General features: G+C 40.7%; 1 protein-coding gene across 2 annotated transcripts in view; it reads left to right on the top strand.

Moving 5' to 3' along the window:
- Positions 1 to 3,628: 3,628 nt before the first annotated feature.
- Positions 3,629 to 9,748, top strand: part of LOC115173688 (transcriptional repressor p66-beta) — a 50,243-nt gene continuing 44,123 nt past the window's right edge. The window contains exon 1 of one of the 2 annotated variants that reach the window (XM_029731995.1): positions 3,629 to 4,012. The gene's annotated coding sequence lies outside the window, so the exon portion shown is untranslated. The remainder of the gene's footprint in view (positions 4,013 to 9,748) is intronic. The other variant, XM_029731994.1, reaches the window with a different exon arrangement.

Below are 9,748 nucleotides of genomic sequence, written 5' to 3'. Positions count from 1 at the left end.
AAAATTCCAGAAAATGATGTCATGGCTTTAGAAGCTTTTGATAGGCTAATTGACATAATTTGAGTCAAATGGAGGTGTACCTGTGGATGTATTTCAAGGCCTCCTTTCAAACTCAGTGCCTCTTTGCTTGACATCATGGGAAAATCAAAAGAAATCAGCCAAGACCTCAGAAAAAAAGTTGTAGACCTCAAGTCGGGTTCATCCTTGGGAGAAATGTACAAATGCCTGAAGGTACCACGTTCATCTGTACAAACAATAGTACGCAAGTTTAAACCTCTTGACGGTCTCGTCCCGTAAGCGGGATGGACATCCAGTGAAAAACTCCTATCGACATTAGCATAACGAAATGTAATAATATTTTTTTTCAAATATAGGACTGTCTCATATCGTTTTATAGATACACCTCTCCTGAATCGACCCACGTTGTCCGATTTCAAAAAGGCTTTACAGGAAAAGCAAAACATTAGATTATGTTAGGAGTATATCGTAAAAGTAGCCACATAGCCATTTTCCGACCAACCACATGCATCACAAATAACCAAAAAACAGCTAAATGCAGCACTAACCTTTTACAAACTTCATCAGATGACACACCTAGGACATCATGTTACACAATGCATGCATTCTTTTGTTCGATAAAGTTCATATTTATATGTAAAAACAGCATTTTACATCGGCACGTAACGTTGACTAACTATTTTCCCTCAAATGCATCCGGGGAAACAGTGCTACAATTTACTCAATTACTATTCGAAAACATTTTTAAAATGTAATATTGTCATTCTAAGATTTATAGATGAATATCTCTTGAAAGCACCTGTAATACCAGATTTAAAAATAACTTTACGGGGTAATCACACTTTGCGATAAAAGGGGATGCGATACTAAATACAGCTCTGCGCCATCTTGGAACAATCGCATATCACATCTAGTCTTGTATACTATTGTCAATAATCCCTTACCTTTGGTTGTCTTCATCAGAAAGCACTTCCAGGAATCCCAGGTCCACAACAAATGTATTTTCGTTCGAAAAAAGTACTTCTTTATGTTCCATTAGCTTGTTGTTGTTAGCGCGTCTGAAGGCTGATCCAAAACCTCCGTCGGCCGCGGGACAGCTATTTCGAAAAAAAAACATTTTTTTCCCATTTAGGTTCGTTCAAACATGTCAAACGTTGTATAACATAAATCTTCAGGGCCTGTTTCAACAAGAGAGCCAATAACATTCGAGGGGGACGATTGTATTGTGTTTCAAAATGTTTCGAAAGGAGGGGGTAGACAGGGCCGCCGGCGTCATAATGGTGATGGCCCTCCTCCTGTGACCAATTTCAACAGCGTGTCATTCATTCAGTTTCCACAGTAGAAGGCTCAAACCACTTTGTAAAGACTGGGGACATCTTGTGGAAGCAATAGGAAGTGCTCAATGAACCATAGCTCACTGTGTGATTAATAGGCAAAGATGTGAAGTTGAGTCCACAATTCCACATCCTGTTACGATCGGTCTCGGGGTTTTGACTGCCATATGAGTTCTGTTATACTCACAGACACCATTCAAACAGTTTTAGAAACTTTAGGGTGTTTTCTATCCACAAGTATTAATTATATGCATATCCTAGCTTCTGAGTTTGAGTAGTAGGCCGTTTAAAATGGGCACGAATTTTTTTCAAAATGCGCTGTGGCGCCCCCTATCCTAGGGGAATGCCAAGAGGATAAACACCATGGGACCACACAGCCATCATACCGCTCAGGAAGGGGACCCATTCTGTCTCCTAGAGATTAACGTACTTTGGTGTGAAAAGTGCAAATCAATCCCAGAACAACAGCAAAGGACCTTGTGAAGATGCTGGAGGAAACAGGTACAAAAGTGTCTATATCCACAGTAAAACGAGTCCTGTATCGACATAACCTGAAAGACCACTCAGCAAGGAAGAAGCCACTACTCCAAAACCACCGTAAAAAAGCCAGACTACAGTTTGCAACTGCACATGGGGACAAAGATCGTACTTTTTGGAGAAATGTCATCTGGTCTGATGAAACAAAAATAGAACTGTTTGGCCATAATGACCATCGTTATGTTTGGAGGAAAAAAGGGGAGGCTTGCAAGCCGAAGAATACCATGACAACCGTGAAGCACGGGGGTGGCAGCATCATGTTGTGGGGGTGCTTTGCTGCAGGAGGGACTGGTGCACTTCACAAAATAGATGGCATCATGAGGGAGGAAAATGATGTGGATATATTTGAAGCAACATCTCAAGACATCAGTCAGGAAGTTAAAGCTTGGTCGCAAATGGGTCTTCCAAATGGACAATGACCCCAAGCATACTTCCAAAGTTGTGGCAAAATGGCTTAAGGACAACAAAGTCAAGGTATTGGAGTGGCCATCACAAAGCCCTGACCTCAATCCTATAGAAAATTTGTGGTCAGAACTGAAAAAGCATGTGCGAGCAAGGAGGCCTACAAACCTGTCTCAGTTACACCAGCTCTGTCAGGAGGAATGGGCCAGAATTCACCCAACTTATTGTGGGAAGCTTGCGGAAAGCTACCCAAAACGTTTGACCCAAGTTAAACAATTTAAAGGCAATGCTACCAAATACTTCTGACCCACTGGGAATGTGATGAAAGAAATAAAAGCTGAAATAAATCAATCTCTCTACTATAATTCTGACATTTCACATTCTTAAAATCAAGTGGTGATCCTAACTGACCTAAGACAGGCAATTTTTACTAGGATTAAATGTCAGGGATTGTGAAAAACTGAGTTTAAATGTATTTGGCTAAGGTGTATGTAAACTTCCGACTTCAACTGTATGTGCAATGAAGGGGAATCTGAACTCGGTCACTGAGTTCATATGGAGCTGTCCATATACAGTAGGCTAAGCTTTAAGTACAACTTGCTCATGCACAATGACGTTTTTCCACGTTTTCCCCTGCAATATGGCTATAGCCTACTGTATAGGTAATGGTTATTATCACAGCCATGTCGGCCATCAATAAACTATCACCGAAGTCCTAGAATTTAGGTTATTACAGGCTAAGGCTATACAATGCTGACATAGCCTATGCATAACCAATGCAACCATTATTTAAATGAATAACAATATTGCTTGCCTTGTATGGACGACCTAAAGTGGAGTTCAACAATACTTCTGAGCCAAATCCCTGCTTTAACAATCCTATTTTAGTTCCAAATATGCATATTGAAACATTTACATTCGATTGGGTTATAGTTTGTTAAGTAGGTCAGCAAGTGGAAGGCATCTTATTGTTCATAATCGATTATTTTGAGTGTATTTCTATTGTAGCCTAAATGATAGGCTACTGATGTTACATGGTCGTGTATGAATATGTATATGGAAGCCCTATATGTAGAATATGTATATAGGCTATATAGCCTATGTATTTTTTATACAAATCCTAAATTGTGTAAAAAATATACAATTTGAAAATAGATTAATTATATAACACCAAATTTAGTTATCTTACGCTTTTGCGCATATGATTTACTGCCGTATTAAGCGGTTGATCTAGTGTTCTTGGTAGAAAGGCGACACAACAAGTTAATTGAAATAAAATGCGTGGAAAAAATACTAGGTTCAAGATGAGTCATAGAAACGGCATTGTTCCTCGGAGATTCAGTCGATGACCATCGCCGAATGAAGAGGGAGTTCATATGGCTGTCCACTATCTGTCAATGTAGTAAGCTTGCCTTGTGCTGCCGACACGGCGCGCATAACAACCCCTTTAGTTACCATCATTTCACTGCTTCTTGTCCCCTCCCCTCCAGACATAGACAACAACACACACCTTAATAATAGGGGCGCGCCTTCGACATAGCCGGCGACCAATAACCCGTCTGTCTGGGCTGAGACCAAGGGGATGAGCGCTAGCCGAGGCCCAATCAGCGCTTTTGTGTTGCCTGCCGGTGCCGGGGACTGGTCGCGAGGAGCTACTGCAGCGCTTCAGGATCTGAAAGAGAACCCCGAGCTTGTGGAACCTGAGGGGCAAGTCGAGTCAGGTGAGTCCGAGGATATGGATAAGGCCTAGCTGAGATGGAATATAATTTTTGAAATTGCGGCGGCAGTATTTGGATTATTTCTGATGGAGTAAACTCTCATTGGGTAGTAATAATCGCATCCAAGGTTATGGGGGTGATTTGGGGGGGGGGAGTGCTGCAAAAACAGACAATACAATAACATGGTTCATATATTGATGCAAGCGACCAACAACCAGCGGTTCAAAGTGACTAATCAAGGTCTGGGATCATTTGATAGGCATTTTTGGATACATGTTGCGCTTTGTCATAAATGACTCATGTGAAAGAAACAAAAGTTTAGAGAAATATTAAAGATTCGTGCAATGGCAACAAATCCGTTTCATTGTTTAATTTCGCGTCTCTGGGGGTTAACTCAGATTGGCGGAGAAAGCCCTGCGTGTGCCCGGCTGGCTACACAAGCAAAGCATGTGCACACGGTGAAATCCTCTAAATATACACAAATATTTAGCTTTTAAACACCTTGTATGAAGCATATCCGTGTGTACGACCAATGTAATGGTTGGTAGTTGTAGACACAAGACTAAAGTGGTAGCTTCACAGAGCTGTGTGGATGAGGCTACGGTACACTGTAGCTGAGGCTGTACAATTATTTTTTTTAAATCCGAAAATCTATCAGCCATATACGTAAGTGAGGACGTTCTTAACTTGTTCCATATGCACTCAAATGGCTGCCTGACGCATGACATGTCGTAAGACTTGAAATGTAATTCTAACGCGAATGCATGCATTGATTGTAACCAAGGGGCAACCACTGATTAGCAGCAGTAGATGTCTAGATGACTTTAGGAAAGAAATGCAGATCAATAGCTAATATGGGCCGGCTATTATTCTCGGTGCGGCAGACAAGTCAATAGTGAGACAGCGCCTAATTTATTTAGATAGGCAGACTGGGTAGAGCCGAGGCTACTCAACTGGGCCAAGCCTAACTGTCTGATCCTTATGCGGCTTTGGCAACATTTTGGGGAGTCCGTGTGTAGACTCTCTTGCCAGGCATCTGTTGGAATATATATACTTTGGTTCCCACTGAGAGTAGTTTTAACATATTTAGTAGCCTATCGATGGGATTGCCAAAAGACTTGGATTGAATTCAATTTAAATTCTTCTACCCTTCCCTCGTTGAATTACTTTCTAAGATTGAATCTGACAACGGGAGCTCAGTGTCTATGTAGGGCTGATTATAGCCTGCAGTTTACAGAACAATGTAAGGAAAAGTCTCAGCTGAATTCATGAAGACTAGTTGGAACACAGGAGAGACCATTCTTAAAAGTTCCAAATAAAGCCTATATCCATAGCCACAGGAATTAGGGGTGCTAAGCACCCCCCCTAAATAATCAGAATATATTAAAAAAAAAATAATAATACAAAATAATCATGAAAATAACATATTTTTCACAAAAATAGTTCACTGGGCCTTTTACTATATATATATATATATATATGTTTGAAGCATCTCCAGCACAGGGTAAACATTTTCTCTCTGCTTTGGCAAAAAAAGGTAGTTGTATAATTAAGAACATTATCTTGCATGATTCAGTAGTTGTAATTGTAAGAGTGGTTGCCCTGTCCCTTTCTCTGTGATTGTCATTATAATGGGATCCAGAACAAACAAACTCTGTCCTCAACGTTGTACCTTTTGATGTAAATGTTTATGGGCAAAGACACAAAACAACCACATCAAATTCAATATTTTGCTTGATCAAATAATATGGGAAACAACCACATTTTGTGCTGTATTAATTTACCATCCTTACAAACCACTTAATGTACATTAGTGTATTGTAAATAGGCTGGTCATCTAGGTTTGTACCTGTAGACTTTCCATCACCATGAAGAAAAACAATGCACAATATAGTAATTGAGACATCAAGTGGTTTGTAATGAGATGTGATGATGTGGCTCAGTTGGTAGCATGGCACTTGCAATGCTAGGGTTGTGGGTTCGATTCCCACAGGGACCAGTACAAAAATCTGTGCACTCACTAGTGTAAGTTGCTCTGGATAAGAGTGTCTGCTAAAATGGTAAAGGAATTAATAGACCATTTCAGTTTTCACATAGAAATAAGTTGCATTTGCGAAGTATTTAAAGAAACTGGAAAACATATATATCAAGCAAGTATTTTTATATTCCACAAGTATTATCAGATTAACTGATTTGTGCAGATAATTAAATACAAATGCTGGTAAATACTAAAATACATTTAGTTTTAAAAAAAATCACAAAAGTAGTGCACTGGGCCTTTACTAGTCCTGTGTTAGCAGACTGATATAGACATCTTCAGCGTGGGCAAAAAAAAAATGCACCACCCCCAAACTACTTCCCGCGGCTATGCCTATATCTGTTCTATTTTGGGATCTCAACTTCAGAATGACGCAGGGGTACTTGGGCGCAATGAACAAGTTCCTTTTGGAGTTAAAACTCTGAAGCCAAGAGGAAGTATTTTTTTCTTTCAGATCATATATGGAAATAAGACATGCATAACCTACTGTATCTATACCAATCCAAGATATGCAGGAATTAAGGATAAACACGTCTAAACATGGATCCTTCATCATGGGTCTTGTTGTCTGAATATTGTATTTTTGCTTATTTAATGTTCCTGTCTTTATAGGCCTACAATGCTCTTTGATAAGTATTTCAACCTGTGCTTTTCCACCAGACACTATATTCTACCAAGTAATCCAAAAGTACAGTACTTTCTGAGCCCTGGAAAATCTAGTGCTCAGCTTTCTTTCTCTCTCTCTCTCTCTCTCTCTCTGTCTACCTACCTCTCTCTCTCTCTCGCTCTCTCTCTCTGTATGAATGAAAGTCTGCAGTCTGTGAATGGGACTCCCTGGTGTTGAACACTGTTTAGCAGTATGAATGAATGGTTACGGCACTGCTTTGTCAATGATGGACCATCCATGGCCATGTCCTCTAATGTGTATCACTCTACCATCCATATGCTCCTTTCCATATGTGTATGGCGAGACCTGTGGCCCTGATCACGCTCAACTACATGGGGTAGAAGAGGATTCCATTACAAATGTCTTTTTGGGGTGGCTGTAGCATATTCTTGAATTCTGTTCCTGATCTAGAGCATCAATAGTTCATCATCAAGGTTTTACCCAGTTTAGGTAGTATGTGACATACAATGTTATTTATTTATTTGATTTCTTTGCGGTTCTTTAACACAATTGATGTGCTCCAGTACACTGGCGCTGCCCGTGAAGGGATTTCACACAGTGTGCACACTTTAATTTCCATGGTGCCTTATCGCTACTGACTGCCTGGTGAAGCAAAGCCCATGAGGCCTCTGTTACTCGTCCTCCTGCATTTCTGATGCGACATTGTGCCAAGATTCAACCCTGACAAGTTCCTATTGATACAGATTCAGTTCCACAAAGAAAGTTCCCGCTATTGCCTTGATAAATGTTCCACTGGTCGGTTTCTGTAGATGTGTATCATCAATGCAATATTTCAGATCGATCACACATTATGGCTACAGCCAGTCCCTTGGCTCAGTAGAACTTGCCGATTTGAATTTTTATCATCCTCTGAAACTATCAGGTTCTGCATCATTCTAATTTTAAGGATAAGCAACCGCTTCCTCTCCTGGGAACAAATCTGTTCCAAATAACATTGCTTATAAATGAAATTTTAGGCCTATATCGGACAAACTGGGCAGTTTTATGTAGGCCTTTATAATTTTTTGGAGGGAAAGATCACAAAAGCACTTAATGTAGGTGGCCTTGGCCGTGCTTCAGGGTTGTTGACCTTGGTCAAAAGAAAAAAGGTTTGAAAACGGACGGGCTGCCCTTTTAAACGCCCCCTTTGTCCCAGACACAACAAAGTGACAGCCTCTAAATAAACGACCAGTGCACCTGTGGTTGGAAAACAATAAACCAGGTGCCCTCCACTGATGTGCTTAGGATGCAGTCACAACGACCTCTGATGAAAGGATCATGTTGTGTTGGAGAAGCTTCAATGTTGAATATCCTAATATTGATCTCATGACCTTCAGAGGGAGGGGATTTGTCTCTCATGGTGTGGGGAAAAAATACGGTGTTGATTGCACTCACCCATTGATTCAGACACTCCGTGCTTGTGTTTCAAGAGACCTGTGTGTGTGTGATGACCCTACCACTGAGTTGGCATGTCCAGATTGACTCAATGGCCCTGGGTTGGGCAGGGGACTGATGTTCTCTCTCTCACAGATAAAGCATGTGTGCCTTGACACCAGCTGTTCACATTCCCTGTTGGTTCTGTACAAAAACAGAGTCATGACAACACCATTACCTCAGACTTTCCTATGACAGAGTGTACAGGAAAGCTCTCTGAAAAATATCATGAGTGTACGACTTATTGGTCTGGAGAAGCTATGATCCGGCAGCTTTCCCACTTAAGTTTTTATCAGAGCTGATTATGAGGGGGTAGGGTACATTTTAAGACTGTAGCCTTTAAATGTTTTACTTAAAGGAGGTCAAATTTGCAGTTGAGTCAGTCAGCTTTGGTAACACTATGTTGCTATGTTATTGTCCAGCATTCAAAAGTCGGCCTATGTTTTTGAGCTCAAAAATATTTGCAGTGCAAAAGGATTGTCATACCCAACACAGCCTGTGGTAACTTCTGAAAGCTGCTGTGTCCAACGACTCCTTCCTTGTGTTTTCAGTCATGGGAAGAGGGATCCTTAGCACCCCATTAAAATCTATGCTCATTTAGTGGTCCATACTTATTTGAAATTAAGAAATAAACGCTCTCTGTTCGAGGGGAGAGAAATCTGTATAATTAGCTCTTAATCAGGAAAATTTAGTTTATTTAAGAATCCGCCCAAGTGAAACTCCTTTGAGGGGGAGAAGCCTTGTCGGTGGCTGGCACGTGGCGCTAATTGATATGTGTGATGGTAATGAATGCGTGTAAAGTGTAACTATAAACAAGGGATTTATCTTGCATAGCAACGTGTGTACCACGGGAGTGTGAAAAAATGTCCTCACAGGCTTATAATTTGTTTCTGAGATGCCCAGGAATAATGTTTTGCAAACAATATCGCAGTTGATTCACATTGCGATTGTGCACATTGCAGCTTGTACGGAAAATTTTGGAATTGAGAAGATCAATGTAATGCAGTGTTGTTTTTAGCCATTTTCTCCCTTTCTACGGGTCACGAAAGGTCAGCCCAGCTAATGATGTCCCGTTAATTACATGTATAGTTTGTGTTATGTTTTAACCTATTTAACCTGTGCTGTTCCTTGAAATAATTGTAATTTAAAAGCAGTCCCGGTCCAAGCCAATGAGTAAGCCTTCAATTTTAGTGAGAGCCAAGGCATTCCCAAAGAGGAGTGTTGAGGCATGCATTGTGGGATATCCTTGCTTGTAATGTGGGTTCTGTTCAGTGAAAGTCCTGAATCAAAAATGGGTAGACTAAATGAAATCTCCAGCAGCTGCAGGCTCTCATGCTTACACATATCCATTGGTTTACCAAAATCTGTCATTTTGAATCCGGAGGTGAGAGGGGAAGGTAATTGGCTAGACTTTCCCACAGATATTACACCGGTATTTGGGGTGGCAGGTAACCTAGTGGTTACAGTGTTGGGCCAGTAACCGAAAGGTTGCTGGATCGAATCCCCAAGCTGACAAGGTAAAAATCTGTCGTTCTGCCTCTGAACAAGACAGTTAACCTACTGTTCCCCGGTAGGCCGTCATTGTAAATAAGAATTTGTT

The sequence above is a fragment of the Salmo trutta genome, chromosome 34, assembly GCF_901001165.1.
Source record: "Salmo trutta chromosome 34, fSalTru1.1, whole genome shotgun sequence".
Classification (NCBI taxonomy): Eukaryota; Metazoa; Chordata; class Actinopteri; order Salmoniformes; family Salmonidae; genus Salmo; species Salmo trutta.
The sequence above is the reverse complement of the archived record's forward strand: the minus strand, read 5'-3'. Positions and strand labels throughout refer to the sequence as shown.